Here is a 13282-nt window from a genome sequence, read left to right on the forward strand (position 1 = left end):
GTCACCCCACTATATAAAAACGGAAACCCAGACGAAATAGGAAATTATCGTCCCATCTCTCTACTTCCAATTTTTTCAAAAATATTAGAAAAGGTAGTTGCCAATCAATTAATGTCATTCCTGAAACTTAAAAAACTACTCTCCAACCCAACACGGCTTTAGACCAAAACTCTCTACAGAGACAGCGCTGCAAATCATTACCAATAAAATTTATGATAATATAGATAACAAACAAATATCACTTTTAACACTCTGCGACCTTTCTAAAGCCTTCGACAGTGTCAGTGGTATTAAGCATCATAAAATACGGCATCACAATATGGGGGACAACAAACTCAACTTTAATAAACAAAGTGCAAAAACTACAAAACTTCGCGATAAAAGTGGCAGATGGGAAAGCCAGGAAATACGATCATGTCACTCCATTATTTAAAGATTTACAATGGCTTAAAATCAAAGACCTAATCACCTTTAACCTCATCACAAAAGTGTTTAAGCAGAAAATAAAAGATTACCCAGACCACATCCTCTCTCTCCCAACTGTTAACTATATGACAGACTCAACAACAAGACAACAAAACAATCTCTACGTCCCGAGAACCAACACCGACACAGGTGCAAGAGCCTTTCATGTATTAGCTCCTAAATTATGGAACCAACTGCCGAATGAAATAAAAGACTCTCATAATCTGACCACATTAAAATCAATTCTTAAAAAGAAGCTGTTGACCTCTGCATGAATGTATTATCTACTCCACTGCCTTCTGTATATTCTATCATGTATATTTAGAAGTATAATACACCATGTATATTTATATGTATAACCTACCATGTCTATTTAGATGTTTAGAATAACCACTTTTTAGTGGAAATAAAGTTTATTATTATTATTATTATTATTATTATTATTATTATTATTATTATTATTATTATTATTATTATTATTATTATTATTATCTCTCTCTCTCTCTCTCTCTCTCTCTCTCTCTCTCTCTCTCTCTCTCTCTCTCTCTCTCTCTCTCTCTCTCTCTCTCTCATTCTGTTGCCAAGTCGCCAATATTGGAAGGGGTCCAGGAACAGCCCTCCACCTCCACCACCGCCGCCGCCGCCTCCACATAATATATAGGGCGTCGCAACAGACGACGGTGAAAAGTGAGAGCGGCGAGGTAATGGTTTGAAGAAGGAAGGAAGGAAGGAAGGAGGAGGAGGAGGGTTAAAGAGGACGATGGTGAGAAATAAGGTCAAGAAGAGAAGAAAGAGGGAATGATATAAACAAGGAATGAATGGAGGAAAGAGGAAGGAGGGGAAGAACGAACGAATGGAGAAAAAGAAGATATATGAGAGATAAACGGTTATGGAGGAACTGGAGGGAAGGAGGAACATAAATAAACCAAGGAATAAGATGAAAATGAGATGAATGAGATGAGATGAGTTGGATAAATGAACGAAGGAAGGAACAAAAGCTAAGAGATGATAAGACAGGGAACGAAGGCAGATGAAGAGACATTTATTAGGAGCAAAAAGACGCAAGAAGGCATTGAGGCATAAACCGCTAAGAGACGAGAACTTGAAGGCGGATAAAATAAGAAGCAAAGTCAACAGAGAACAGGGAGAAGGAGGGAGAGAAAAGGAATGAAGGACTGGAAAGGAAAAATGAAGAAAAATTGAAGATAAACATTTGTGGCGAAGATTAGAGAGTAAGAGAGGAGAGGAAAGAGGAAAAAGACTGGATAGAGTACACAAAAGAGGAGAGGAAAAAGGATAACTCGATGTGAGGTTGGAGGCCGATCATGGAGGAAGCAAATAAAGGAGAAGGGAGACAATAAAGGAATATGGTGTGGAGGAAGAGAGCAAAGACAAGGAGAGAGAAGATGGAGAGGGAGCGGAGAAAAGAAGAAGGCATTTAAAGAGAAGCCTGGGAGAGGATCGAGGAAAGGAAAGGTAAGAAGGGGAAGAGAGAGAGACGAAGGAGGACCAGGTACAGAAAGGGTGAGGAGAGGAGAAGAGAGGAGGTTAAGCCGGGTGAGGGAGGTTAGGTTAGGTGGGTGAGTGGGACGGATGGGTGTGGTGAGGAGGAGGTGGAGAGGAGGTGGAGCAAGGAAGGAAGGGGAGGAGGAGAGGAAGGAAGGAGGAGGAGGAGAGGTGGTTAGTGTGGTGAGGAGGAGGTGGAGAGGAGGTGGAGCAAGGAAGGAAGGGGAGGAGGAGAGGAAGGAAGGAGGAGGAGGAGAGGTGGTTAGGAAGGGTGAGGAGGAGGTGGAGAGGAGGTGGAGCAAGGAAGGAAGAGGAGGAGGAGAGGAAGGAAGGAAGAGGAGGAGGAGAGGAAGGAAGAGGAGGAGGAAGGTGGGTGAGGGGAGGATGGGTAAGGAAGGAGGAGGAGGAAGGAGGAGGAGGAGGAGAAGGAAGGAAAGGGAGGAGGAGAGGAAGGAAGGAGGAGGAAGGAGGAGGAAGTGGAGGAGGAGAGGAAGGAAGGAAGAGGAGAAAAGGAAGGAAGGAAGAGGAGGAGGAGAGGAAGGATGAGGAGGAGGTGGAGGAAGGAAGGAAGAGGAGAAAAGGAAGGAAGGAAGAGGAGGAGGAGAGGAAGGAAGGAAGGAAGAGGAGAAAAGGAAGGAAGGAAGAGTAGGAGGAGAGGAAGGAAGGAAGAGGAGGAGGAAGGAAGGTAGAGGAGAAAAGGAAGGAAGGAAGAGGAGGAGAGGAAGGAAGGAAGAGGAGGAGGAGAAGAAGGAAGAAGAGAAAAAAGGAAGGAAGAGGAGGAGGAGAAGGAAGAGGAGAGGAGAAGGAAGGATGAGGTGGAGAATATGAAGGAAGGAAGAGGAGAAAATGAAGGAAGGAAGAGGAGGAGGAGAGGAAGGAAGAGGAGAAAAGGAAGGAAGGAAGAGGAGGAGAAAAGGAAGGAAGGAAGAGGAGGAGGAGAGGAAGGAAGGAAGAGGAGGAGGAGAGGAAGGAAGGAAGAGGAGAAAAGGAAGGAAGGAAGAGGAGGAGAAAAGGAAGGAAGGAAGAGGAGAAAAGGACGGAAGGAAGAGCAGGAGGAGAGGAAGGAAGAGGAGGAGGAGAGGAAGGAAGGAAGAGGAGGAGGAGGAAGGAAGGAAGAGGAGGAAGGAAGGAAGAGGAGAAAATGAAGGAAGGAAGAGGAGGAGGAGAGGAAGGAAGGAAGAGGAGGAGGAGAGGAAGGAAGAGGAGAAAAGGAAGGAAGGAAGAGGAGGAGGAGAGGAAGGAAGGAAGAGGAGGAGGAGAGGAAGGAAGAGGAGAAAAGGAAGGAAGGAAGAGGAGGAGGAGCGGAAGGAAGAGGAGAAAAGGAAGGAATGAAGAGATGGAGGAAGGAAGGAAGAGGAGAAAAGGAAGGAAGGAAGAGGAGGAGGAGAGGAAGGAAGAGGAGAAAAGGAAGGAAGGAAGAGGAGGAGGAGAGGAAGGAAGGAAGAGGAGAAAAGGAAGGAATGAAGAGGAGGAGGAGAGGAAGGAAGAGGAGAAAAGGAAGGGAGGAAGAGGAGGAGAAAAGGAAGGAATGAAGAGGAGGAAGGAAGAGGAGAAAAGGAAGGAAGGAAGAGGAGGAGGAGAGGAAGGAGGAGGAGGAGAAAAGGAAGGAAGGAAGAGGAGGAGGAGAGGAAGGAAGAGGAGAAAAGGAAGGAAGGAAGAGGAGGAAACATGGAAACATGGAAACATGGACTAGCAGGCAGCAGAAAGCCTGTTGGCTCATTACTAGGCTGCCTGCGTTCAGTGATTTAATCAATCCGTTTGCCACAGGAGTGGCTTGCAGGGAAGGATTAAAGCACTTGTGTACCTACTCTTGGGAACGTTCAGTTCACTCCTGTTGCAGCAAAGTGGCGATCAATGCGTTTCTTGAAGGAGTTGATGGTCTCTGCGCTAACCACTTCTGCAGGAAGGCTGTTCCAGTGGCGAACAACTCTATTCGAGAAGTAACTCCTGCCGATGTCGGTATTGCATCGCTTTGCTTGAATTGTTTTTCCGTTGTTTCTTGTTCTCAGGTTAGTTTGTAGCGTGAAGAGTTTGGAGTGATCAACGTTGCTGAGCTTGTTCAGGTACTTAAAGACTTGTATCATGTCTCCCCGCAGTCGTCTCTTTTCCAACGTGAAGAGGTTGAGTCGCTCGAGTCGTTCTTCATAGGTTTTCGTCCTCAGTGATGGTATCATCTTCGTGGCGCGGCGCTGTACTCTCTCAAGTAATTCAATGTCTTTCCTGTAATTAGGAGACCAGAATTGCACGGCGTATTCCAGGTGGGGCCTTACCAGCGAATTATACAAGGATAACATAACTCCCGGCGTCTTGTATTCGAAGTTCCTCGATATGAACCCAAGCATTGTATTGGCTTTCTTACAGGCGGACTTGCAGTGTTTTGTTTGTTTCAAGTCACTGCTGATGGTGACCCCGAGGTCTCTTTCCTCTTGCACAACATGTAGTGGTTCGCCACCCATGTGGTATATGTGGTTGCTGTTTCTGGATCCGATATGCATTACTTTACATTTGGTAGTGTTGAAGGACATCTGCCATTTTTCTGACCACCGAGTGATCTGGTCCAGGTCTCTGGATAATTTCGCAGGAAGAAAGAGGAGAAAAGGAAGGAAGGAAGAGGAGGAGGAGAGGAAGAAAGAGGAGAAAAGGAAGGAAGGAAGAGGAGGAGGAGAGGAAGAAAGAGGAGAAAAGGAAGGAAAGAAGAGGAGGAGGAGAGGAAGAAAGAGGAGAAAAGGAAGGAAGGAAGAGGAGGAGGAGAGGAAGAAAGAGGAGAAAAGGAAGGAAGGAAGAGGAGAAAAGGAAGAAAGAGGAGAAAAGGAAGGAAGGAAGAGGAGGAGAAAAGGAAGAAAGAGGAGAAAAGGAAGGAAGGAAGAGGAGGATAAAAGGAAGAAAGAGGAGAAAAGGAAGGAAGGAAGAGGAGGATAAAAGGAAGGAAGGAAGAGGAGGAGGAGAGGAAGGAAGAGGAGAAAAGGAAGGAAGGAAGAGGAGGAGAAAAGGAAGGAAGGAAGAGGAGGAGGAAAGGAAGAAAGAGGAGAGGAAAGGAAGGAAGGAAGGAGGAGGAGAAAAGGAAGGAAGGAGGAGGAGGAGAGAAGGAAGGAAGGAAGAGGAGGAGAGGAAGAAAGAGGAGAAAAGGAAGGAAGGAAGAGGAGGAGAGGAAGGAAGAGGAGAAAAGGAAGGAAGAGGAGGAGGAGAGGAAGGAAGAGGAGGAGAAAAGGAAGGAAGGAAGAGGAGGAGGAGAGGAAGGAAGAGGAGAAAAGGAAGGAAGGAAGAGGAGGAGGAGAGGAAGAAAGATGAGAAAAGGAAGGAAGGAAGAGGAGGAGGAGAGGAAGGAAGAGGAGAAAAGGAAGGAAGGAAGAGGAGGAGGAGAGGAAGGAAGAGGAGAAAAGGAAGGAAGGAAGAGGAGGAGGAGAGGAAGAAAGAGGAGAAAAGGAAGGAAGGAAGAGGAGGAGAAGAGGAAGAAGAGAAAAGGGAAGGAAGAGGAGGAGAGGAAGGAAGAGGAGAAAAGGAAGGAAGAGGAGTAGGAGAGGAAGTAAGAGGAGAAAAGGAAGGAAGGAAGAGGAGGAGGAGAGGAAGGAAGAGGAGAAAAGGAAGGAAGGAAGAGGAGGAGGAGGAAGGAAGAGGAGAAAAGGAAGGAAGAGGAGGAGAGGGAAGGAAGAGGAGGAGGAGAGGGAGGAAGAGGAGAAAAGGAAGGAAGGAAGAGGAGGAGGAGGAAGGAAGAGGAGAAAAGGAAGGAAGGAAGAGGAGGAGGAAGGAAGGAAGAGGAGAAAGGAAGAAAGGAAGAGGAGGAGGAGAGAAGGAAGAGGAGAAAGGAAGGAAGGAAGAGGAGGAGGAGAGGAAGGAAGAGAGGGAGGAGAGAAGAGAGGAGGGAGAGGAAGAGGAGAAAGGAAGGGGAAGGAAGGGAGGAGAGAGAGAAAGGAAGGAAGGAAGAGGAGGAGAGGAAGGAAGAGGAGAGAAGGAAGGAAGGAAGAGGAGGAGGAGGAAGGAAATCGAGGAGAAAGGAAGGAAGGAAGAGGAAGGGAGGAAGGAAGGAAGAGAGGAAAGGAAGGAAGGAAGGGAGAGAGAGAGAAAGAGAGAGAGAGGAAGGAAGAGAGAAGAGGAGGAGGAGTGAAGGAAGAGGAGAAAAGGAAGAAAGGAAGAGGGAGAGGAGAGGAAGGAAGGGGGTCACTGTTGAGGTATTCTCAGTTTCCGCGCTAACCCATAAATGCATTTCGTCGACTGGTAACACGACAACTGCCTTCTCCTGCCTTATGCCTACTGATGGATCCTTCATGTTTCCGCCTCCCTTGGCATAAATACATTACAGATGCGTATCAATGTACAAATATGCATAATACATAGGAGGATAACAGATATTCACGTTTCGCGACGCATATCGAATCGACTGAATGCATTGGTGACTTTTCTTGAGGACTTTGAACCTGACAGATATCTGATAAGGGGGAAGGAGGAGAGAGAGAGGAGAGAGAGAGAGAGAGAGAGAGGGAGAGGGAGAGGGAGAGGAAGAGAGAAAGAGAGAGAGAGAGAGAGAGAGAGAGAGAGAGAGAGAGAGAGAGAGAGAGAGAGAGAGAGAGAGAGAGAGAGAGAGAGAGAGAGAGAGAGAGAGAGAGAGAGAGAGAGAGAGAGAGAGAGAGAGAGAGAGAGAGAGAGAGAGAGAGAGAGAGAGAGAGAGAGAGAGAGAGAGAGAGAGAGAGAGAGAGAGAGAGAGAGAGAGAGAGAGAGAGAGAGAGAGAGAGAGAGAGAGAGAGAGAGAGAGAGAGAGAGATTTTTGGTGTGTGTGTGTGTGTGTTTGTTTGTGTGTGTGTGTGTGTGTGTGTGTGTGTGTGTGTGTGTGTGTGTGTGTGTGTGTGTGTGTGTGTGTGTGTGTGTGTGTGTGTGTTTCTAATATGTGCCACCTTTCCCTCCACTTCATCTACTTAAAGTATCTCTCAATCTCTTTCCTCTTCTAATCCTAATTTTCCTTATTTCGATCCCCTCACAGTTCATCTCAACCTCTCCTCATATTCCTTTGAGTTATCTTTCGACCACTTCAATCTCTTCACACCTTCTCTCAACCCACTCTTGATCTTCCTAATGTGCTATCTTTCCCCCACATCGATTTCCTCACAGCTTATCTCACCCACCTCCCTCTCTCCCCCTCCCAGCCACACGCCAACACCCCGACACACAGCCACCGGACAGGACAAGACAGGGAATATTGCTGCCTGCCGTCTGCGCTGAGACCCGGCTTTGGGGAATCAGCTGATGAGATATGATCACCTGGGACCTTGGCTGCTCCTTGACCTCCTCCTACCTCTCCCTCTCACCGCTTCCCAGACCGTAATAATCAATCTCGCTACTGGATATTTCAAGCAGATTACTGCTGATCCTCCACGGAAAACGGCGCAAACCTCATAATGGTGAGGCGAGTCTGGACGTGAAGGCTAAACGTAAAATTAGTGGTATTGACTATCGCCATGACGCCATCTCGAGAGTGGTGAAGGAAGAACTGGTAAAGGCCTCAAGAAGGACAGGAAAAGGGTTCAAACACTCAAATGGTGTGAGTTACCCATCTTGTGAGCATTAGGAGAAAAAATTTTGAGTCTATAAAGTGAGAGCCTGGGACGTGTGGAGGAAGGTAAGGTAAGGTAAGGTAAGGTAAGGTAAGGTTAGGTAAGGTAAGGTAAGGTAAGGTAAGGTAAAGGAAGGTAGATAGAGTAAGGTAAGGTAAGATGAAGTGAGGTAAAGTAAGGTAAGGCAAGGAGAGGTAAGGTGGTAAGGTAAGGTAAGGTAAGGTAAGGTAAGATAAGGTAAGGTAAGGTTATGTAAGGTAAGGCAAGATAAGGTTAAGGAAGGTAAGGTAGATAGAGTAAGGTAAGGTAAGGTAAGGTTATGTAAGGTAAGGCAAGATAAGGTTAAGGAAGGTAAGGTAGATAGAGTAAGGTAAGGTAAGGTGAAGTGAGGTAAGGTTGTAAGGTAAGGTAAGGTAAGGAGAGGTGGGTAAGGATGGTAAGGTAAGGTAAGGTAAGGTAAGGTAAGGTATGCAAGGGGTAAGGTAAGGCAAGGTAAGGTGTGTAAGGTAAGGTAAGGTAAGAAGGTAAGGTAGAGAGGTGGGTATAGTAAGGTTAAGGTATGCAAGGTTGTAAGGTAGCAAGGTAAGGTTGAAGAGGCAAGATAAGGTAAGATAAGGTAAGGTAAGGTAGGTAAGGTAGAGGAGATAAGGTAAGGTAAGGTGAAGTTAGGTAAGTTTGTGTAATGTTAGGTAAGGTAAGGAGAGGTGGGTATGGTAAGGTAAGGTAAGGTAAGGTAAGATAAAGTAAGGCATACAATTATTAGAGGTATCCATCGTCTCCTACTTAAAGGTGAAAAGATCTTGATAATAATGATACCGAAAGATGATTATAAAACGAATAATAATAAAAAAAATAAGAGAAAAATAAAGAAAACAGATCAATGATAATAAACAGTAAAACAAAATAAAAGGAGCAGAAGGAAAACCAGACTTACAAGGACAACAAGAAAAAAAAACTAACATGAAGAAGACAAACAAAATAAAATCAAAGCAATGAGAAGAGAAGAGGGACGGGAAGAACGAACAGGAGGAGGAGGAGGAGGAGGAGGAGGAGGAGGAGGAGGAGGAGGAGGAACAGGAGGAGGAACAGGAGGAGATGGAGAAGGAAAAAAAAAAAAAAAGAGGAGCAACAGGAGGAAAATAAAAATAAAGGGACAAACATGAGAAGGAAAAGGAATAGGAGAAGAAGAAGAATGACGAGGAGGAAGAGGAGAGAAGAAGCAGGAGGAGAGGAGGGAAGGGAGAAGAGGAGGAGGAGGCAGAGGAGGAGAGGCAGCAGGAGGAAAAAGAACAAGAACAAACAGGAGGAGAAGGAGAATGACGAGGAGGAGGAGGAGGAGGAGGAAGGAGATGAAGGAGGAACAAGAAGAAGAGGAGGAGGAGCAAGGAGATGAAGGAGGAACAAGAAGAAGAGGAGGAGGAGCAAGGAGATGAAGGAGGAACAAGAAGAGGAGGAGGAGCAAGGAGATGAAGGAGGAACAAGAAGAAAAGGAGGAGGAGCAAGGAGATGAAGGAGGAACAAGAAGAAGAGGAGGAGGAGCAAGGACATGAAGGAGGAACAAGAAGAAGAGGAGGAGGAGCAAGGACATGAAGGAGGAGCAAGAAGAAGAGGAGGAAGAGCAAGGAGATGAAGGAGGAGCAAGAAGAAGAGGAGGAAGAGCAAGGAGATGAAGGAGGAACAAGAAGAAGAGGAGGAAGAGCAAGGAGATGAAGGAGGAACAAGAAGAAGAGGAGGAAGAGCAAGGAGATGAAGGAGGAACAAGAAGAAGAGGAGGAGGAGGAAGATGAAGGAGGAACAAGAAGAAGAGGAGGAAGAGCAAGGACATGAAGGAGGAACAAGAAGAAGAGGAGGAGGAGCAAGGACATGAAGGAGGAACAAGAAGAAGAGGAGGAGGAGCAAGGAGATGAAGGAGGAACAAGAAGAAGAGGAGGAAGAGCAAGGACATGAAGGAGGAACAAGAAGAAGAGGAGGAGGAGCAAGGAGATGAAGGAGGAACAAGAAGAAGAGGAGGAAGAGCAAGGAGATGAAGGAGGAGCAAGAAGAGGAGGAAGAACAAGGAGATGAAGGAGGAACAAGAAGAAGAGGAGGAAGAGCAAGGAGATGAAGGAGGAACAAGAAGGAGAGGAGGAAGAGCAAGGAGATGAAGGAGGAACAAGAAGAAGAGGAGGAAGAGCAAGGACATGAAGGAGGAACAAGAAGAAGAGGAGGAAGAGCAAGGAGATGAAGGAGGAACAAGAAGAGGAGGAAGAAGAGGAGGAAGAGCAAGGAGATGAAGGAGGAACAAGAAGAAGAGGAGGAAGAGCAAGGAGATGAAGGAGGAACAAGAAGAAGAGGAGGAAGAGCAAGGAGATGAAGGAGGAACAAGAAGGAGAGGAGGAAGAGCAAGGAGATGAAGGAGGAACAAGAAGAAGAGGAGGAAGAGCAAGGACATGAAGGAGGAACAAGAAGAAGAGGAGGAAGAGCAAGGACATGAAGGAGGAACAAGAAGAAGAGGAGGAGGAGCAAGGACATGAAGGAGGAACAAGAAGAAGAGGAGGAGCAGGGAGATGAAGGAGGAACAAGAAGAAGAGGAGGAAGAGCAAGGACATGAAGGAGGAACAAGAAGAAGAGGAGGAGGAGCAAGGAGATGAAGGAGGAACAAGAAGAAGAGGAGGAGGAGGAAGAGTAATGATCTGATGGGTTCAGTGGAGTGTGGCTGAGGACAGGAGAGGGAAAAGAACTGCTCTTCGGTACTCTTCAGTTAGACGGTCACTGATTCATCTGAGAGAGAGAGAGAGAGAGAGAGAGAGAGAGAGAGAGAGAGAGAGAGAGAGAGAGAGAGAGAGAGAGAGAGAGAGAGAGAGAGAGAGAGAGAGAGAGAGAGAGAGAGAGAGAGAGAGAGAGAGAGAGAGAGAGAGAGAGAGAGAGGGAGCGAGAGAGAGAGAGAGAATGCTGTAGTGAGGTTACTGCAGGTGTTATCCGGTGACGGCACCTCAAACAAGCAACACACACACACACACACACACACACACACACACACACACACACACACACACCAATCATGCAATCGCCGTCACCACCACCACTTCTCGCGGCCTCCAATCCCCGTGCCGCCGCTGCCCCAAGACTCTCACTCCCATCACCCACCAGTACAGTGCCGCCCTGTGCCCTCAGGGCGTCCAGTCGTCAGCTCGGCATTTCCGCCCCAAAATGACATCCTGTTGCTGTCTATCACCTGAACGCTTTGCTTGCTTCTGCTGGTCATCATTACCGTGAACAGCCCTCGTCACACTGTCATTACCTTTCGTACCTTAATGAGTAAATCTGCTGTGGTAAATCTTACTTTCTGCACCAACGAGTAGCCTGCCAGCCAGTCAGTCTACCTGTGACGATCATTTCCACGTTACTGCCCTCCAGTTCTCCTCACCAATAGTTCTGCTTCCCAAACATCTCCCTAACAGTCAACCATCTTAGGTCATGCGCCCTATAGCAACTCAGACCACCACACAGGCCTCCTCCAGTCCTCACAAGCATCAGTCACCTGTTCCTTTATTTAACACCCTCCTACCTGACCTGAAGAACCCACAGTGACCCAGACCACTGCACAGAGTGTTGTCGTTTCTCTCTCTCTCTCTATACATCTTACGGTCCCTTTCTCTCTCCTCTCTCCCTCCTCCTCCATTTGCCTCCCTCCCGATACGGACGTTCATTACCATAGTTCTGAGGCTTCACGGGATGGTTCAGCCAAAGCTATAGGCCTCCCAAGTTCCCAAGCGACAGTTCAGGCTAAGATGGACATACTTACTAAGAGGTGAAACCACTGGGGGGGGCGGAAGGCAACAGTTGGCAGGAACGGCGCACCTGCCCGTGACGTCACTTGCGGTGGAAGGATAGGTCCGCCAGTGCAGGCAGCAGCAGTGCTGGTCGGGGAGGCCAGGGAGTGCAGGTCGAGCGCGCTTCATAACCTTGCTATGCCACCAAGTTGTATGGTGAATGGGTGCACGTCAGTGTACTCAAGAGGGACTTCTCTTCGATTTCATAGGCTCCCAAAGGATGAAGACCACACAACATAGCATATTTTTATCTCCATGATGTGCAGATGAAAACTATATATGCATTATATGGGTCTGCGAGGAAAAGAAATCCCTTTCGTTTTGTTGTTCCCATAAACATAGCTATATTAAAATTACCATGTTCACATGAAAAAACTTCACCCTCCCTTGGGCCTTGGGAGTGAAATTTTTAGTTTGTAATTTTGAAAACAAAGTCTGTAACCGCCCCTTAGTCAAGGGAAACACACACACACACACACACACACACACACACACACACACACACACACACACACAGACACATATTGTAATTTTTTTTTTTTTTTTTTTTTTCTTCATTACTGTCAAGGTATATTTTTCATGGTTTAATAATGATGATTATAAGTACTTGTAATAATCATTATTATTATTATTATTATTATTATTATTATTATTATTATTATTATTATTATTATTATTATTATTATTATTATTGTTGTTGTTTTTGTTACTACTACTACTACTACTACTACTACTACTACTACTACTACTACTATTGTTATTATCATTATTAATATTATTGCTGCTGCTGTTGTTGTTATTATTGATTATTGTTAATATTTTCATAATGATACTACTGATATTGTATTTTTCTTTGTTATTTTTCTTATTAATTTTAACATGTTATTATTATTGTATTATTATTTTTATTCTGTTGTTGTCATTCTTATGATAGCTATTAATTATTATTATTATAATTTATTATTATAAAACTAATGTTCTGCTACTAATTTACTCTATATTGATTATGCAGCCTTAACTCTGTACAATAGAATTTTGGCAACTGATAATTGATTTAATATAAATTTCTTCATTGTCTAATATTCGATTGAAATATGCCCGTTATGAAGCTTCTGCTCGACGGACCATATGAAATATAATATATATATATATATATATATATATATATATATATATATATATATATATATATATATATATATATATATATATATATATATATATATATATATATATATATATGTGTGTGTGTTTGGCATTGTATATTCTTATGGCAATAAATGTTTAAGTACTTACTTACTTACTTACACACACACACACACACACACACACACACACACACACACACATGGCAGGTTTGGTAAAGATGCATGCAGATATGCATAGAGGACACACACACACACACACACACACACACACACACACACACACACACATAGTCCAACGCCTGCTCCTACATGGAAGCTCCCTATGTCATGTCCCAGACCAACAAACAACCACCCAGGCATGAGATCTAAGGAGACTATTTGCCAGCAGCTAGTCAGCCCACCCATCTACTTATATGGTTACCAAGCAGCGTAAATTTTGTACAGATACGTATACTGTTAGCCATTGTCTGTTCCTGAAATAAAGTGACAGACATTTGGTAATGGATGGGTCACCAACGTACGTATCAGGCGCGACTTCTAAATTACATTAGAATACCATTACTGTACCATTTTCTTTCACCTCTGCCTACCCCTCTCTCTCTTTTCCAGATCGTGACGTCACATGCGCAGTAGGTGGAGAGGGGGGGGTGAACGGTTCCACCTCTTGTTTTTTACGCCTTGTTCAGGCACTCGCTCATAACCACCACACGGACCTACGCCTGCTATGAAATTTGAACATGAGGAGGGCGGCGGCTCCCTCTTGCAAGCAAAGCATCTGTCCCTTTAATTGCCACACCCCGCCCTGCTC

This window comes from Eriocheir sinensis, unplaced genomic scaffold, assembly GCF_024679095.1.
Source record: "Eriocheir sinensis breed Jianghai 21 unplaced genomic scaffold, ASM2467909v1 Scaffold79, whole genome shotgun sequence".
In the NCBI taxonomy this organism is placed as follows: Eukaryota; Metazoa; Arthropoda; class Malacostraca; order Decapoda; family Varunidae; genus Eriocheir; species Eriocheir sinensis.